The sequence below is a fragment of the Bombus affinis genome, chromosome 2 (genome assembly GCF_024516045.1).
Source record: "Bombus affinis isolate iyBomAffi1 chromosome 2, iyBomAffi1.2, whole genome shotgun sequence".
Classification (NCBI taxonomy): domain Eukaryota; kingdom Metazoa; phylum Arthropoda; class Insecta; order Hymenoptera; family Apidae; genus Bombus; species Bombus affinis.
Genome location: NC_066345.1, coordinates 866,006 through 884,601, shown reverse-complemented (window position 1 = coordinate 884,601; position 18,596 = coordinate 866,006). Strand labels below are relative to the sequence as shown.

General features: G+C 34.9%; 1 protein-coding gene and 3 long non-coding RNA genes across 10 annotated transcripts in view; 2 read left to right on the top strand and 2 right to left on the bottom strand.

Moving 5' to 3' along the window:
- LOC126924048 (uncharacterized) overlaps window positions 1–14,898 on the top strand; it is a 54,964-nt gene extending 40,066 nt beyond the window's left edge. For both annotated transcript variants that reach the window (XR_007713391.1, XR_007713389.1), the window contains exon 2: window positions 14,444–14,898. This is a non-coding gene — a long non-coding RNA (uncharacterized LOC126924048). The remainder of the gene's footprint in view (window positions 1–14,443) is intronic.
- The window catches only part of LOC126923852 (CCR4-NOT transcription complex subunit 6-like), a 407,221-nt gene that overhangs the window by 105,107 nt on the left and 283,518 nt on the right, over window positions 1–18,596 (bottom strand). The window lies entirely within an intron of this gene.
- Window positions 1–18,596, top strand: part of LOC126924062 (uncharacterized) — a 128,883-nt gene that overhangs the window by 72,600 nt on the left and 37,687 nt on the right. The gene's annotated exons all lie outside the window — the stretch shown is intronic.
- Window positions 15,038–18,257, bottom strand: LOC126924022 (uncharacterized). The gene is made up of 3 exons (XR_007713380.1): window positions 16,467–18,257; window positions 15,611–16,295; window positions 15,038–15,439 (listed from the first exon to the last, which is right to left on the bottom strand). It is a non-coding gene; the product is annotated as an uncharacterized LOC126924022 (long non-coding RNA).

Genomic DNA, 18,596 nt, shown 5'->3' with positions numbered 1-18,596 from the left:
TCCGACCCCTTGCCAGATCAATTTATCCCAGTGAGTCTTTTCTGAAAGTATCGACTTTCTAGATTCATTTTTCTCTAATCTACAGTGCGATTCAAAAGTATCGCGACACTTGCATATTTTTAATAGAACATATTTCAGTTACGGAACCACAGTCAGGTCAAGCTGCAATAATTTGGCTTTTCGTAATCATCATTGCTACGTACAGTAGTATACTATTATATAATTCGATTAAATTGCTTTTTGAGAAGATAATATACGAGCCTCTCAAAAGACAAACTGATCAAGTTCACTTTTTCTCAGTTTCGTTATAAAAGTACGGGATTAATGATTAATTAAAAAAAAAACGGATGACTTACTCCCACTAAGACGTAAATAGTAGGAAATTCCACGGTAAATTTAAAAAGTAGTATTTGCATCGCTATAGTTTTCTTTTGCTCTTCGATTTATGAAGTTGTTCAATCTGACTTCCGAATGAGTCGTGTGATAATAAAACAGACGTCTGTAATTATCATATCTTATAGAACTCTCGTTTCTCTTTGGAAATTATATTCTACCAGAGTCTACTTTTATAAAAGTCAGGAAATAGAGAGATTATGTCGAAGCCTACATTTCCTACGTTTATTTTTCACGAGAATTTTTGCACAGGAAATGGGGCAAATTTTTCCTCGCGTCTAATACTCGTTAACTTCGCTGTTAATCCTCAACTTCCTATTCGAAGAATGAAACCACGGAGATACAATGTAGTTGTCGACGTAATTTGACTGGAAATAATCGAACGAAGTAAATCTTTATATTAGGTCATCCCATAAGTTCGTGCCGACTTTTGTGTATGCATCTCATGTGTCGATTTATAAACATACGGCGATAAGGGACCAATGCACTTGAAAAATGGGAAGAAGTTATACAACGAGAGGGGGATTAGATTTTTTCATGAAACTGAAAGGTATGTAAACAATCTTAGCATATATAACCGCTCGAAAAACGGAACGAACTTATGGGATGACCTAATAGATCTATTTTGGTTGTCCGAAAAGTTTCTTTCGTTTTATAAGGGAATAATAGACGAACAATGTTTTTTGTTAATAATATTTTGCAAATAAAATTTTGTTGTTAATAATAGAAATATAACGAAATGGAACATACCTAATTCAATGAAATAATAGAAAACAGAAATTGTTCGTTTATTATCACCTTATGAAATGAAACAACCTAATCGGACAATCTAATAAATATCAAAACTTCTTTGATTTTTGCTGTGTTTTCTAATCGTTAAAGCCTGGCTCGCGTGATTAAATTCATTCATGAAGTTCTTTATGCAAATGGGTTGCCTCGAGGTATTGGCGTATCTCTTGTAAATAATATCCAATACTTTGGTTGTAGACAAGCAGAACAAATTGATAGTCACATACAGTGGAAGTATCTGTACGTTTGGTGGACAAACAATTCCGGTAATTCCATAAAGGTTATCGCGAGTAGATCCGTGCCCAAATTGCATTGCAAGATGTGCAACTTTGTTGTACGCCAGCCAGATCTAATCCGGCGAACAAATTACACAGATCTGCGGTTCGTGACTGTAGCACTGCCATGTAGCATCGACGCTCGTCTTTATTTGCGCAGCTAGTTGACAGAAGTTTGAATCTATCGCAAGATTTCGTACCAATGGCGACATTATTACACGTATGTATCCTGGCCTGGCTGAAGTTGGTGTGTACGCAGTGGTTTACGAAGGCAAAGCGATTACGTAAAGTACAAAGTTGTGATGTTCTTTATCGCGGTCTATGTCGCGGATGTGAGAAGTTAAAAAACAGATTATAATTGAACAACTGGTGTTTTAAATATTCACAATAATGTAAAGATCAAAATCTTTTTCATAAAGAAACTATTTCTTCAAACCACGAAGAACTTACAGCTTTCGATTTAACTTTCTTTCGCTATACTATACAGTTTCTAAATATTCCAAATATTCACGGTAATAAGAAAAGTCAAGGTTTCTTTTAACAGGAAAATCTTTCTGAAAATTTCTCACGAATAGACCGTAAAGAATATCGCTACGGGTACCGATCTAACTTCTTTCCTGTATTTTACGTAGTTTTTTAAGTATTCACGGTGCTATAGAAAGTCAAGATTTCTTTGGCAAAGGGGGCTGTTTTCACCCTCTTTTTCAGCAGTAAAAAAACTTGTTCCGTTTTTATTAGCATCGTCACGGACTACAATCGTGCAGTTTTAAATTTTGTTGAACTTTCGGGCTGCTAAGCTTCCCTTACCAGACAATCGACGAACTCGGATCGACGAATACTCGACGAATACTCGACGATACCGACAATGTGATAGCCGATCAAAATATACTCATGGAATCAGCAAAATTTTTCTGGACTTCTACCATTTGAATTGTTCTAAAAATCGAAACACTTGTGTTAGTTTAGTGTACCATGTACGAGTTGTGCAGATTTATATATCTCACTTGCTCCGAATTCAGAACTGTAATTCAGTTACATTGTATTTCAATTAGGTTGCAATTCAATTGCTCTCATGATTGCGGTAATTAACAACTGAATTAATTGAAAAGTTTGAACGACGTGATTCGATTACAACGTGATTGAATTACTATGTAACTGAAGTACAATGTGATTAAGTTACATAATTAAAGTACAACGTAATTCGATTAGTACAATCGCGCACGGAATATCATTTTCCTAAATAAGATTTTAACCGTAATTTCTTCAGAAGATCATATATTTAATCAAAGAAGTGTTTTGATGATTCAATGTACATTTCCAATGATTAATTGCCCTCATTATTCCACATTTATGAGAATGGTCAGTTTTAAAATTCTTGAATTTTTATTTTAGAATGACCTCGTTATTATGGTATCTTCGTTTACAGTTGCTGTTAAAATAATTCTGATAATTAATACGCGTTAAAAAATTATTCAACTTGAGTGGATGATATCTTTAACCTTTTCCAGATACCAGATTTATGTTTCCAGAAATTTTCACAACCTTTTCCAAAACTAATCTCATATAAGAAGATCATACGACAATTAACTGATAAATAATTCATTTCTATATTTATAAAAATCATCTTAGCATTGAATACGCGTTAAGAAAATTTCTTCTCTTTTAGACTAGCTAATAATCCATAATTGGAAAATATTTAATGGCTCGCGTTTGTCCGCCAAATTCAAATTTCAATGAAATCTTTCATTTATTCACAAATCAAGATATTTCATATTCCGCTCAACCCAACAGTCTTCTGTTTCACTAATTGTCCTCGTTAAGTTGTGGCCAAAATTACACAAAAATCCAATTTCAATTTGATTCGAACTCATTTCGTAATAAATTAAATTACGATTATCGATCACGAGCGAAGGACAAAGCTGCGTGTTTATTTGAGCGGTTGCTCGGAATGAACACCGCAGGAATTCTGATTCGACCATGCATTCCGAGATTCGTTTGGAGCTCGTTCGGCGCTCATTCGAAGCGAACGCTCAGGTGAATACGCAGCTTTTGACGTGCCCATATCGATTCGCGTCTGACTGATTGTCCTCCCTATTCAAATATCCCTTTGCTTGACGTTTGCGTGGTGCTCAGTCCGAGCAAATGTTCGGATATGCAGCTTTATAAATAGTCTACGAATAATTATGATCCTTCTATTTAAATTTATTTCCACTCACAAGCTTTTTAAATTATTAGTATCATAAGTAGACTTTTATGCATTTATGAGAAACTCGCGAGTGCACAAAGTGCACGTAAAGTGTAAAAATATACAAAATATTCAAAGTATAGTATTCTGTTAGTAGCCTTGTGCAAGTAAATTTTCTATGCAAAAGATGATCAATTATTAACACTTTGACTGCCACGCCGAAATCACATGTTTCGCTCAGGACGCCACGGGAGTATTTTTATTATTCAAAGCATATTGGCAAAATAATAATAAATCAATGATGTAAGACAATATTCTTCCCCAATGGATTGTTTATCTTATTGATGGTCACGGGTGACCACCGTGGCGCCTTGGTAACAGCTGATAGCGACATATTATAACAAAGCTTCGTTTATTTCAACGAACCATTAGCATTTGTTATTCCATCGTAAGCAAAACGTCCAGAATATATTGTTGAAACGTGTAGAAGATATTAGTAAACAGTATTTGCTCATTCTATATGTAATAGTAAGGTATGTTCACACTTCTAACTTCAATTATACGATTATAAAGCAGCATTTACGATTATTTTCCAAGCTGTGTTTATAATAATATTCGTAGATTACCCCCGAAAGATATGGATGTAAACACAGTGCACAGTTAGATGCAAGATCTGTTCTCACTTTTTTTTATTGATGTTCTAATAAAAATGTTTAATTGTTCAATGGGGCACTTTTTATTTCAAAGTATCTTTCATTTATCTGTTATATTCAAAATACCCTAATTGTCAATTTTCATACAATTTTTACAATCGTAAGAAGTTCAAGCGCTTCGGTCATTAATGACCACCGTGGCGTCACAGGAGAAACCGTGGTCGGTCATATATGACCAACGTGGCAGTCAAAGTGTTAATGTGTATCGTATGATGAAAACATTTTCCAATGGTTGGTACAAATTGAATGTGCTCCACTGTTTTTATTCCCTCGTTATTTCATCATATCTGCAATTCCACTCACATCATGCGCGCCTTACGATGTAAAATACTAAATAATACAAAATTTGTGCTTGCCAATAAATAATATGGAAACACATTTTTTAAATAAATTTAAAGAATAGATGTCTTATACTTATGATCAGCATATTCCTGTTTTATGCATGTTCACAGTTATTCGTGTCAGTGATGGATAATAATAAACTATCATTTACGATGTTCACTTATTCACATACAGTGCTGGATAATAATGAATTGTTCCTTATAATGTTCATTTGAAAAATGATGTTTCTGTGTTGGCTTGAAACTGTAGTACACTGTTTAATATTAATTATAAGAGTTTCTAAGTTCTTTTTTCTCCCATGTTGCAATTCAAGCGATAGCAGTGAAATAGATATATCTTTCCAATTCTACGTTCTTCGCTTCGAAACTATTTTTTTCTTCCTGTTGAAGCTTGCGAGTTCTGAACGAAACGAGGATGCCACGCTATCGTTCGCGTCAAATATATGTTACGCTCGAGGCGGATAAATAATGGCGGTATGTACGAGACGAAAGACGAGATTTCACGGTGTTTCCAAGTCGAGATGCAACGCGCGCGGAAACGATGCATTACATTTGGTCTTGCATCGTCGCGTGAACAATGCAGCTGTGCCATGTTATCCTACGATGTGCTGACTGAAATACTAATACCATCCTTTGTTGCATCCTTGTTTACATCGCGTCGTCGTAAGTCATAGCAACGTGGACATATGCATCGCTAAGTTATAACAATATTTGAATTCTGGTTACATTTCATGTATATGGCGATCACAGAAGCGAAACACGACAGGGACATATTTGTTGATTTTCTGATTTTAGCAGTAACTATGTGACAGTACGCATGATATTTAATATCAGAGGATTAAAAAAAAAGAAAAGGACAAAGTAGATTTAAAATAAATCAACATTTAAATCAACCATTGCTGACGTATTACAAGCATTGGCAGTTCAGGTTCAATTAATTGAAGAATAATTGAAGTAATCTGTTTGTAAGCTACGAGTGCTCCTCCACGATTATTACAAATATTGTAAAAAATGTTTGTGATACGTTTCTTCTGGAAAATAAATGAAATGGAAAAGCAACAAAAAGAAAGTGTCGGCTCCAGAGATGTAAACTTTTTAAAAGTGGCTAATATAAGGTACATTGTGAATGATAGAACAGACATAGGAAATAGCAGTTGTAAAAGTTTGGTAACTGATAGAAAAGAAGCTACAATATCTGGTAATCGCATATTTATTTAAGTTTATTTAATATGCGTTTCTTCATGAATGAGACAACGTGAAATACTTTCTGCAAAATAAAATATAAGAAGAAAACAAGTCTACGTCCCAAAATTGATGGAGTCACCTAAGATGACTTTAGATGACGAAGTTTTGTGGAAGCCAAGGTACAATTAAATATTAAGACAAGCAATAATTTAATGTTATGACGAGAAATATTTTGTATATTTTGAAGAGTACGAAACACACGAGATGAATCAAGTGTTGAATTTTGGAAATGTTTCCCTACGAAAAATGGAAATTCGATTTATAGTGTTCTTCTTATGATAGACTTCATATTTAACGAGAAACATGTTGATTATTAAATTATTGAACATTTAATAATGAAATATTTCACCTCTGGAGCAATTGATTTTCAAGTAATTCAAAGTCATCGAATTAGGTGCGTTTACTTTACCAGACTAGAGACAATTTCCTGTTGCTTCATGAAAAACAGGATCACTACGAAATAGTGAGAAGCAATTTACAAAATTTTTAGTATCCTTTGAACGCCACTTGTGCAGAAATATTTTAACGTACAATATAACAATTCATTTTAAACAGAAACTTCTTTAAATTGAAGATGACGCAGCGACAATCTTTACATTTCTAGAAAATAATATAAAACTATCTCAATGATTATCCAAATTTTCGCCAGTAATTGGACTGCGCACCTCTATGCACTTTTATAATTTTACCAACATAATTAAAGAAACGAAAGCTAAATAGAAATTTGTTTCGCCCACTAAATATTATAACAAATACTTTACGTTGAACGTTTTGCATACCTTGGCATATTACATTATTTGCGCTATTCGCATTCCTGCTAATTCCCTATGAATGCAGAGAAATCCGCAATCTACTGACAATACACTAATGTCCAAATATCTACATTTCGAAGGATTCTAGCTTACCTCAAAGCGCACAATATCTCGATTTAGCATAATCTCAAACACATTTAATGTGAATAAGCTCGAGAGCAGTAGCATGTATTAGAACTACAGTTGCGATTAAGCGAAGTACATGGAATAAGTACGTAATATCGAAATGTAGGACAGCGTGCATGAACGTGTATAGTACAGCACGAAGAAACAGAACTACTATACAGGGTGTTTCTAGCAATTGGAACAAGTATAACAACAATAACATATATAACAAGAGTATGATAACAATAAAATAAATAACATAGGTAACTCTGTTCCACGTGAAAATAGAGAAAGATCGTAGAGGAAAATTTCGCACTGTTTAGCACGCTTTATCCTACTGTCGTGTTAGCTGTTTCGAAAATGCACCGGTGCAATTGCAAAGTGGAACTGATTTTTTTTAAACGAAACTATATAGTATTTTTATCAACTTTTTGGTCCCTTACAAGACATGTACTAAGGTGTACTTGTATACGTGGAAACGCTCAGTTTAAAAGATATTTAACCCTTCGTTTTTAACTTTGTTTTTAATGACTTTATCTGCATACTGGATTATTTAAGACGCAATTTTTGTTAGATCTTTGTGTTTTAAAGAATCTCTAAGAATTGTTGATGAGAAACTCTTGCAAGTTTCTAGAACATCATCCAGTAGTTTTTATTGCAACATGTTAGCGTGACTCTTCTAAGCAAAGCAAAGTTTAAATGAGAAAAACGAAAAAAATGAGAAGTTACTTTATCTGGTGGAAAACGACTCAGTTAATGGGGCCATTTTAAGATAACCTTAGAAATAAATAAATGAATAACACAGTATATTGAACAATTATCATTTTCAGATTTCTAACAATGTAAAAGTTCAAGTTAAAGAACTGAGAAGTTACTTTGCCTAAAAATATCCTGCGTACATCGAGATGCAATGGTCAACAATGCATGGCCAATCTTCTTTAAGCAAACGATTTCTATGTTTTTCGTGTAGCCAGTTATTGAAATCTTAGTAAGCACATCGAAGTCATTGATAAATGATTGTTAGAGTGACCAATCAAGTACCATATTATACTATGTTCCAAACGGATAAACGATGATCGATTCGCAGAAAATTGCGAAACGTTTTGCATGTTACATGCTACATCTACAAAGAGTCGTACGAAATGGCCATTCCTATACGGTACGAATAGGTTGTTCAAATCACCGTTGATTCAGCCAGCCAATTACATACGAACGCGAAACATCCTGTGTTACATATTTATGCGCGTAATTGCCTTCCCTGCGTGCGCCTTGTCGGCCGTTTTCTTCTTCTTACAATTAGTCGTATGTAATCCGATATGCAGATGAGCGTATGTGCATTACTCGCAAATTGAAAAGTAATGCGAGATCGCGGAACAGTGGTGATTCATGGGAAGGTAGCGTGGTAATAATTGCGTGAAAGTTAAGTGTGGAACAATTTATTAAAATAATCACCGTTATTAAACGATGCGCGCTAGAAAAGTGCGACTTTGCTTAATGGAAAGTTAAGCGTTGTTCGTCCATAGATAGCTTAAGTGGTTTGTTTAGTCCTATTCTTTCTCATAGAAAAAGATCAGAACGTTCATAAACTCTACGTGAGGCTCGATGTTCTCTCGTATTCAAAAGTAACTGACAACAGAAAAATAGTGGATAATTTATTAGTGGCACTATTTATGAAAAATCTGAAGACGAAGAAATATATAGAATGCACACAATGTATAAAAGAAAGTACATGAAATAACCAAAACATAGTACTCGTTGCAATATTTTGCGGCTAAAACGTTTACCTCGTTAAGTTTGCCCTTTCAATTAATCCTTGAAATTAATAAAATTAATAAAATCCTTGAAATTAATGAAACCTTAAAATTAACAAGTTTCGCTCTTTTAACCCATTTGCACCATGGCCCTACTTAAGAGGACTGGTCCCTATGATCGCACGCGGTCGGTCGTGTGTGCAATAAATGACATGCAAATTCTTCATAGAGTTTATCGAAAATTTATTGTTTAAAACTATTGGTAGACAATATTACTTCGCAAACATCGCACCTTACGTTCTTTATAACAGAGGAAAAAAGAAAAAATTATTTATTTTAAAAGAATAAGAAATTAATTCTATCAAGAAGATCACAACGTTTGACAGATTAGGTTTCATGTTTGTATAACCAGACCCGCAGACTAAAAAGAAAATACCCTTTAGATTAAATCCTTAGTTTCTACTAGAACCGACAATATGAAACTATTATAATCCATGTCATTGTATCACGCCAAATTAAGTTACTAAAAATTCTCAACGAGAATTGATTGTAAATATTCTAATAAATAAAAAAAAAAAATCTCTTACATCTGAAGAATACTTAGCGACTGATAGAAAACAGATAGAAGACAGTCGTCCGATTGCATAATAATGCGCGCTTGGTGATAGAAGACAGCAGCAACGCGAGGATTAATCCGCGCTTGGACGCAAATGGGTTAATGAATTAGCAAGAGTTCCGATTTTTTAATTATTCAGAAAAATAGGAATTCGCATAAGTGTATCCACAATCTATCCGTAACATTCCGTTTTCAAATAATCTAAAGCGTTGCACGAGAAGGAAATGTACACTGCCGGTCATAAGTGATAGAACGTCTAACGATATTTAGTGTAAATTGAATGCTTCTCTTCGCTTCTATTTTCCAATTATGGAATTTTATTGTACATCTGTATATAACGTAATATACTAAATAAACTACATTTTTTAAAAGAAATATCTTTATAGTATTATATCTTATAATATTTTTATATCATTAGAGTAAGATTCCGATAAACCAATTTATATAAATAAACATATTTAGAATAATCACTAACACGAGATAGTATTATCTGTTATGAGACGTACAATGGTCGTTTAGAATTTTATATTCTGTGACTTGTATGTGAAATGAAATGTAGATTTTAAGAAGAAGCAAAGAAAAAATGATAATCACTAGTATTTGAAACAGAATGAAATTTTAATTCAATTTTCTTTCGACAAAAATTCGAGACAATATATTAAATAAGAGGAATATATCTGCGAATATCGTAAACATGAAATTTCCATCGCAATATAATTTTTCAAAGCGAAATATTTTGGTTAAACGTGATTTGCTGAAACACGCTATATCAGCTATAGTGTTACATATCAAAACACGTAGCATTAATAATCGATCAGTTCGTGAAATGATCAATCCCGTTTCGATAAATTTGGGTCATAAGTGATGCGCAGTGGATATTATTTATACAAACATTAATTAAATTTAATGCCCTACGTATCGTATTTACCTGAAAATAGACGTTGTTCGTGCAATTTCTCGTGTTTCCTCTGTTTGGCAATCAACAATATTCGGTATTTCAAGTTTCTCAATGGAACTGCAGTTTATCAATAAATATTGACAATACGTATTGATCGTTCTAGTTGAGAAGCTCGAAGTATCGACGACTTGTTAACCACTCTATATTCTTCCTTTTTGCTCGAGTTTGCTCAATTTTCTCACGGATGCGTAACTTGGAAGAAAACTTCGAAACCAGATGGAACTCCAGACACTCGACTACTTCTCTAAAGAAGATCAGATAGAACACGTGCTGAAGTAAACTTTTTTCATTGTTTCCGTGTCTCCTATTCACTGCTGACTTGATTTCACATGTTGCGATACATCCTGTACGTTGATAGTCTGAGAGCAACCTTGCAATCTCGCACGGATAATGCCCTAACTTTACGTCGAACATTTGCCGATTTCTAAACTCTGTTTTAACTCTCATTGCGTCGCGTCCAAAATTCTCTTTAGAACTCCGTGAGCTGAAGGTTTTTAAGAGATCGCGGGTCGTCTCTTCCATTATACCCTGAACGCATTATCTTTCAGAAAGGGAACTTCACCATAAGGGTGGACGGTAGTTTGGTCAATCTTGTACAAAGTTGTAGCAGGTTCGACCTCGTTAGAGACCTGTTAGGCGACTGGTTCTAGTCGCACGACTTCTTCGAAACTACAGGTTGATGACAGGATATTTGTTATTACGACAGGAAAACTAAAACGCATACTATCTAAAATATGAGAAATTACTACGCAGTAATAATAAGTCACGTATCACTAGGAACGTTAGAACCGGGTTAGAAGCATTAAATTGTGACATCTAAAAATAGCAGTTGATCCTAAGCTGTCATAAACTTGGCCTAAAGGCTGGTTCAGATACGGGCAGTGGTTTAGTTAAGTAGCAAGTAAACCCGAATTCATGTTGTTTCATTGTGGTCGAGAAACGTCGTTTTCATGCTCGTTTTATTCGCAGTGGTCCTCCAATGTGAACGGTGTAAATTTGGATTTACTTGGTACTTGACCCAACTATTGACCGTGTTTGAGCTTGCCTTTAGTCCAAGTTTCTGACAGGTCAGAATTAATTGTCATTTTTGAGTGCACAATTTAATACTTGTACCATCTCTGTGCTAACACACGGGTTAAACAATTTCAAACAATCTCAAACAATCTCAAACAATCTCAAACAGTTTCAAACAATCTCCAACAATCCCTAACAGATACTATCAGTTAAGAATACGATACAAGTAATACGTTAGGCGATGAAATGTCATCCGTATGAAAATTCCTTACACATTAGGCAACTTCCTTACATTGGGTAAAGTATAGCCATCAGGACTGCAAACTTCTGACCCGTATGTGTCTTTTTGGAATTGTTTTAGATCGCTAGAACCGAAAACGAGGATCAACCGTAATTGAAATGTGTAAGTGCGCATACTTTGCGCGACGCGTATGGTTTCTTTTCCTTGAAACAGGGATATAGTGCAGCCAATTGCTAGAATTAGCCGGCATGTAACGCGCATATTAATGCGCCATTACTCATGAAATATATATCTGATCGCACCTGTATACGTCATTAATTAGCAGAAATTCATAGAAACGCTTGGCCAAACATAAAACAAGCTTTACGATACAATTTAACCTCGACATGAATCACGGTCGTGGTTAGCGTAATCATCCATAGGAAGAGATAAAGATCTTTAACGAAAGACGGTACATGCATAGCAGGTATTTTCTTGGAATACATTGTCGTTACAGGGTATGGTAATGGATGGAAATTTCGTTTACGAGGCATAATTTCGAAAATTGGATATCCTCCAATTCTACAATTCGCTCATTTGCTACAACAACCGCATAACTCGAAATTTCCAGTGTTTGAATTATTAGTACAGAGAAAATACGGTTGCTGTTGGTACTTTTTACGAGTTAATTTAGCAATAGCGGTACTAGTACATTTATCGATTTCCTAATGGGGTTACAAGCCTTCCGGTTACATATCTTCTCTCACAAACTACGTCGACCGCATCTGTTACACTAACTTAGAGTCAAATTCAAATCTTACAATACCAAGAGGCTCGTGTCGCTATTGCATCTTTACGTTTGCTCTTATCGATTTGCTTCAACGGTGATATATCTGTAGCGGTACACGAGCTACAAGACAATTCAAAGCATATTGTTCTTTTGCCTTGGAATATCAATATCGTTAGGATACGCATAATGCAATAATAAATATACTCCGGGTAAAACAATGTCGCCGCTACGTGCAACCGTCAGGCGAAGACGAATTTGAATTTTCCCGCTCTCCCCCCACCAGTATAAATAAACAGACGTGATCGTAAAGAGTTCAGTATCTATCAGTTATCTATCAGTTATCAGCGATCTAATTAGCGATTTACACTGTCTTTAGCGAATCTGTTAATACGAGCGATTATGGTCTGTATTAATTTATTTATTATTTTGAATACACTTGACGGTTTCAACAACGAGCAATCTCGTCTTATAAATCTCACGATCAACCATCCTCTACATAAACCTCCAAATATCTTAGTTGCGTCGTTGCAACAAAAGCGCGACGTTCATCGAAGTTTAAAAAGTAGCGTCGTATCTTGCGCTATCATAATATTGCTGAAAAGATGACGATGGCTTCTTTGTATCTTTTTACAACACCGTGTTACTTTAACTTGTGAATTTGGCGATGAAATAATATACTTGACTCTTGCTGAACATTTTTTGGACGATAACCACATAATATCCAGTAAATGTCGATCAAGAAATGAATTTGCGTCAAGAGTGTCGTAACACAGAATGAGGGTAGCTCTAAGGATAAATGTGAATTTGTCGAAATAAATAAGAAAATTAAAATGTCTGGACATTTTAATGTCCATACAAAATCACAACGATTCAAACTGCTTATCTCTAAAATTGTGATTTTCCAGTTGCGTTATTCTCGAATTTTTGCAACAAACCATTTTTGCACCATCGAAGAAACGGGCGACCATTAACGCGTGTGCTTTTCGGCGTCATAAATAATTTCCTTTTCCGTATTCTCATTTTTCTAAAGAAAACACGATTCAAAACGCTGCTGAAAAGAATTACGCTTCGATGCACTAAACCTGAAGGAAACGAGCGAAGGTGGAGATCACCCAATTCTGATCTACTCATATTCGATCAAGCTGAGGCAATTTAACCATCAATTATCGGCTGTAATGGGTCGATTACATCCGATGTGGATCGATCGATGCTGCTGGAGCCGCGAAGCAAAGTGGGTCGATAATGAGTCGTGTTCGATTTTTCTCTGGCATTGCGTTCAGCGCGCGGAATTACAAGGGTCGTTATATCGGCGGCACTGTATTGCAAGAGCGGTCACGCGATCTAGCGAGATAATTATTGCGATGCAACGTGCGGTTCGTCAAGTGATACGCGAGCAATTGCGTGCAAAGTTCGCCGCGAGCTATCTCGGCAGGGGTTCCGCTTGAAAGAAACAAGGAAAGAGACGAAGAAGCGTTATCGCCTGAACGCAAATGCTGCTAGGCGCTATTATTCTCTGGTGATTATTATTCTCGTATGGCGCGTATATAAGTCGACGAGGAAACGCTCTTCCGAGAAGTGATATTTAATTAATGGGCGGTGAGCACCGGCCGAAGAGCAAACACCGGGTGAAGGTACTCCGTTCACGCAGATCTTTTCTTAAGTACTCGTTGGTTAATTCGCCTCCCAAGCAAAGGAGGATGTTAAAAAATGGACATCTTTGATCCCTTTCGAAAAATTCCTGCGGGACGTTTACGAGCTTCTCTTGAGAAAGAAAACGTGTTATTAGCATTTATCCGAAATGTGGTAGGGAAGTTGAGAAGAACGAGTGGCAAGATAAAAAACTGCCAGCGGGTAAAACTTACCCGTGCGTTATATTTAATCTTCGTCTTCTTCGGACACCGATTCATCAACGAAATAATTTTTCAGAAATTTTGTCGGTGAATCGGTGGAAGTTGGGCATCGAGATAATCCGAAGTACTACAAAATCGTTGCCAAGTGCGAACAGTGGAAGACTAAAAAGAAAACACTCCACTAACTTCACTAAAGAAATCAAATAGTCACACTCGAAGATGGTATGGCTCGGCCATCCACATGTTACTTAGCAACTAAGTTTGGAAAATTTACCAAATGTCCATCTGGACAAATTGTAAAGTACAATTTAAATAGAAAAAAAGACTTTTGTTCGAGAAAACACCCTACAGACCTGACTGAAGAAATAAAATAGTCAAACTTGAAGATGGTGTCCCGCTGGGGGTGCCATCCATATATTAATTAACAATTAAGTAAGAAAAATTTACCAAATATCGATCTGGACAAATCGTAAAGTACAAATTAAATAAAAAAAAACTTTTGTTCTGGAAAACACCCCACAAACTTCACTAAAGAAATAAAATGGTCACACTCGAAGATGGTATTTGCTGGGAGTAGCCATCCACATGTTACTTAGCAATTAAGTTTGGAAAATTTACCAAATGTCCATCTGGACAAATCGTAAAGTACAAATTAAATAAAAAAAAAAACTTTTGTTCTAGAAAACACCCTACTAACTTCACTAAAGAAATAAAATAGTCGAACTCGAAGATGGTATTCGCTGGGGGTAGCCATCCACATGTTACTTAAAAATGAAGTTAGAAAAATTTACCAAATGTCCATCTGAACAAATCGTAAAGTACAAATTAAATAAGAAGAAAACTTTTGTTCGAGAAAACACCCTACAGACCTGACTGAAGAAATAAAATAGTCAAACTTGAAGATGGTGTCCCGCTGGGGGTGCCATCCATATATTAATTAACAATTAAGTAAAAAAAATTTACCAAATATCGATCTGGATAAATCGTAAAGTACAAATTAAATAAAAAAAAACTTTTGTTCTGGAAAACACCCCACAAACTTCACTAAAGAAATAAAATGGTCACACTCGAAGATGGTATCCGCTGGGGGTAGCCATCCACATGTTACTTAAAAATGAAGTTAGAAAAATTTACCAAATGTCCATCTGAACAAATCATAAAGTACAAATTAAATAAAAAAAAACTTTTGTTCGAGAAAACACCCTACAGACCTGACTGAAGAAATAAAATAGTCACACTCGAAGATGGTATTCGCTGGGAGTAGCCATCCACATATTATTTAGCAATTAAGTTTGGAAAATTTACCAAATGTCCATCTGAACAAATCGTAAAGTACAAATTAAATAAAAAAAAACTTTTGTTCTGGAAAACACCCTACAGACCTGACTGAAGAAATAAAATAGTCAAACTTGAAGATGGTGTCCCGCTGGGGGTGCCATCCATATATTAATTAACAATTAAGTAAAAAAAATTTACCAAATATCGATCTGGATAAATCGTAAAGTACAAATTAAATAAAAAAAAACTTTTGTCCTGGAAAACACCCCACAAACTTCACTAAAGAAATAAAATGGTCACACTCGAAGATGGTATCCGCTGGGGGTAGCCATCCACATGTTACTTAAAAATGAAGTTAGAAAAATTTACCAAATGTCCATCTGAACAAATCGTAAAGTACAAATTAAATAAGAAAAAAACTTTTGTTCGAGAAAACACCCTACAGACCTGACTGAAGAAATAAAATAGTCAAACTTGAAGATGGTGTCCCGCTGGGGGTGCCATCCATATATTAATTAACAATTAAGTAAAAAAAATTTACCAAATATCGATCTGGATAAATCGTAAAGTACAAATTAAATAAAAAAAAACTTTTGTTCTGGAAAACACCCCACAAACTTCACTAAAGAAATAAAATGGTCACACTCGAAGATGGTATCCGCTGGGGGTAGCCATCCACATGTTACTTAAAAATGAAGTTAGAAAAATTTACCAAATGTCCATCTGAACAAATCATAAAGTACAAATTAAATAAAAAAAAACTTTTGTTCGAGAAAACACCCTACAGACCTGACTGAAGAAATAAAATAGTCACACTCGAAGATGGTATTCGCTGGGAGTAGCCATCCACATATTATTTAGCAATTAAGTTTGGAAAATTTACCAAATGTCCATCTGAACAAATCGTAAAGTACAAATTAAATAAAAAAAAACTTTTGTTCTGGAAAACACCCTACAGACCTGACTGAAGAAATAAAATAGTCAAACTTGAAGATGGTGTCCCGCTGGGGGTGCCATCCATATATTAATTAACAATTAAGTAAAAAAAATTTACCAAATATCGATCTGGATAAATCGTAAAGTACAAATTAAATAAAAAAAAACTTTTGTCCTGGAAAACACCCCACAAACTTCACTAAAGAAATAAAATGGTCACACTCGAAGATGGTATCCGCTGGGGGTAGCCATCCACATGTTACTTAAAAATGAAGTTAGAAAAATTTACCAAATGTCCATCTGAACAAATCGTAAAGTACAAATTAAATAAGAAAAAAACTTTTGTTCGAGAAAACACCCTACAGACCTGACTGAAGAAATAAAATAGTCAAACTTGAAGATGGTGTCCCGCTGGGGGTGCCATCCATATATTAATTAACAATTAAGTAAAAAAAATTTACCAAATATCGATCTGGATAAATCGTAAAGTACAAATTAAATAAAAAAAAACTTTTGTTCTGGAAAACACCCCACAAACTTCACTAAAGAAATAAAATGGTCACACTCGAAGATGGTATTTGCTGGGAGTAGCCATCCACATGTTACTTAGCAATTAAGTTTGGAAAATTTACCAAATGTCCATCTGGACAAATTGTAAAGTACAAATTAAAAAAAAAAAAAAAAAAAAAGGAAAAAAGAACGTGCGTGCAGCGACCAACACACGTTCACGAACTTTGCGCCCGCATGCATCTGCTATAGTGATTTCCAATCCGGTTTTACTTTTGTCAATGAATATGCGAACAAAATATTCGAAATTATTCGAGTGCCTAGAGTGCAATTTCGTTTAAATCAAAATGCTATTATCTGGTTGTATATCGATTTGATGTTTTTGGTGGTCAGTGGAATCGAACGCTATCGCAATTTGGAATTCAAAGTACCCATTCGAAACATCGCAGCTGACAGTTGCGATGGAGAAAAATCTCCGATAATATCGGATCTTCGTACTTTATAATTACTTCAAACACAAGTATTTTACGTTAATTCTGTTTTCATATTGAGCGCAGTTCGTTCGTGGCACTCAGTACGTACATTTACAAATACAAACTCCTCGAACATGCTTTAGCCTATTATTCTCGTGTAGCAGTAATCTGGTGGTACGTCAAATTTGCTCGATTTCAAATTTCGATCGATTTATCAACAAAATTCCCGAAGAATTATTGTGTCGATATAAATGAACAATTATTCTGTAGCTGGATCGAAATTTGAAGAAAATGGAGATCAAATGTAACGCAAGGGTAAATTGACTCCTGCCAATTTCTCATCGTTGCTTTCATTTTGTTCAACTTTCCCATCACATTTTGGATAAATGCGAATAATGTTTCTCCTTCCGCGAGAGATGCTCTTAAACGAACTGTAAGAATTTTTCGTTCGAAACTGGCCAATTTTTGCACGAACAGCCTCCCCTGCGACAGTTGTTGCAGCACATCATTTTGCAGCGAACGGACTAAAAATATAGCTGGAAAGATACCAGTGAAGTTGATGTGAATGCAGCATGTTTGTATCTTTTTTTCTGAATTCTTTTTCGGAGACAAATGGTTACATCGTCGACGAGAGGAAGAAATAATAACGGGTCTAAGTAAAAGTTTCGATTTCCTCTGGACTTATTGGATTACGGGTTCTTCTTGCCTCGTTAATTGGCATTATATTCTACGAAAATAATTATACAGATCGTTGACGTAATTTTGATATGATGAATTGGTTTCAAGTATACTAATTACGCTTTCATTAATTGGTATGCTGTATATTAACGCAGGGAATCTGAAGTTCAATAGTATGGTATAACATTTCCTTGTTTGAAAAGCCTTTATAATGACCATGAATAACGATTATACGATATAATCAGCAATCAGGACTTATAATAAGCTAAAACTGTTTGCGAACATACGAAAGCTATTTAGTTTGTGTTAACGTTGAGATGCAAATTAAGAGAACAATGAGAATTTCAATGCAAATAAAAATAAACGTTTGTTAGCTCATACTTATACTTAATAACTATAATATATATATTAACTTAATAACTTAATATCGATGTACATACAGTCTTGTTCATAAACGTTGGAACATCTATTGTTTTTAGAAGGAAACGTTACAACAAATTTAAGGTACAGAGAAAACGACTAATCGATCGGAATTTAATATTCATGTGTGGATAAAGTAATAGGTAAATAAATAATGTCCACATGTAGCGAAAATTTGTTCTAATTATTTGCAAGAGTTACAGTAATATAGGAAATTTCAATAACTGTATGTGAAATCGTTTATATG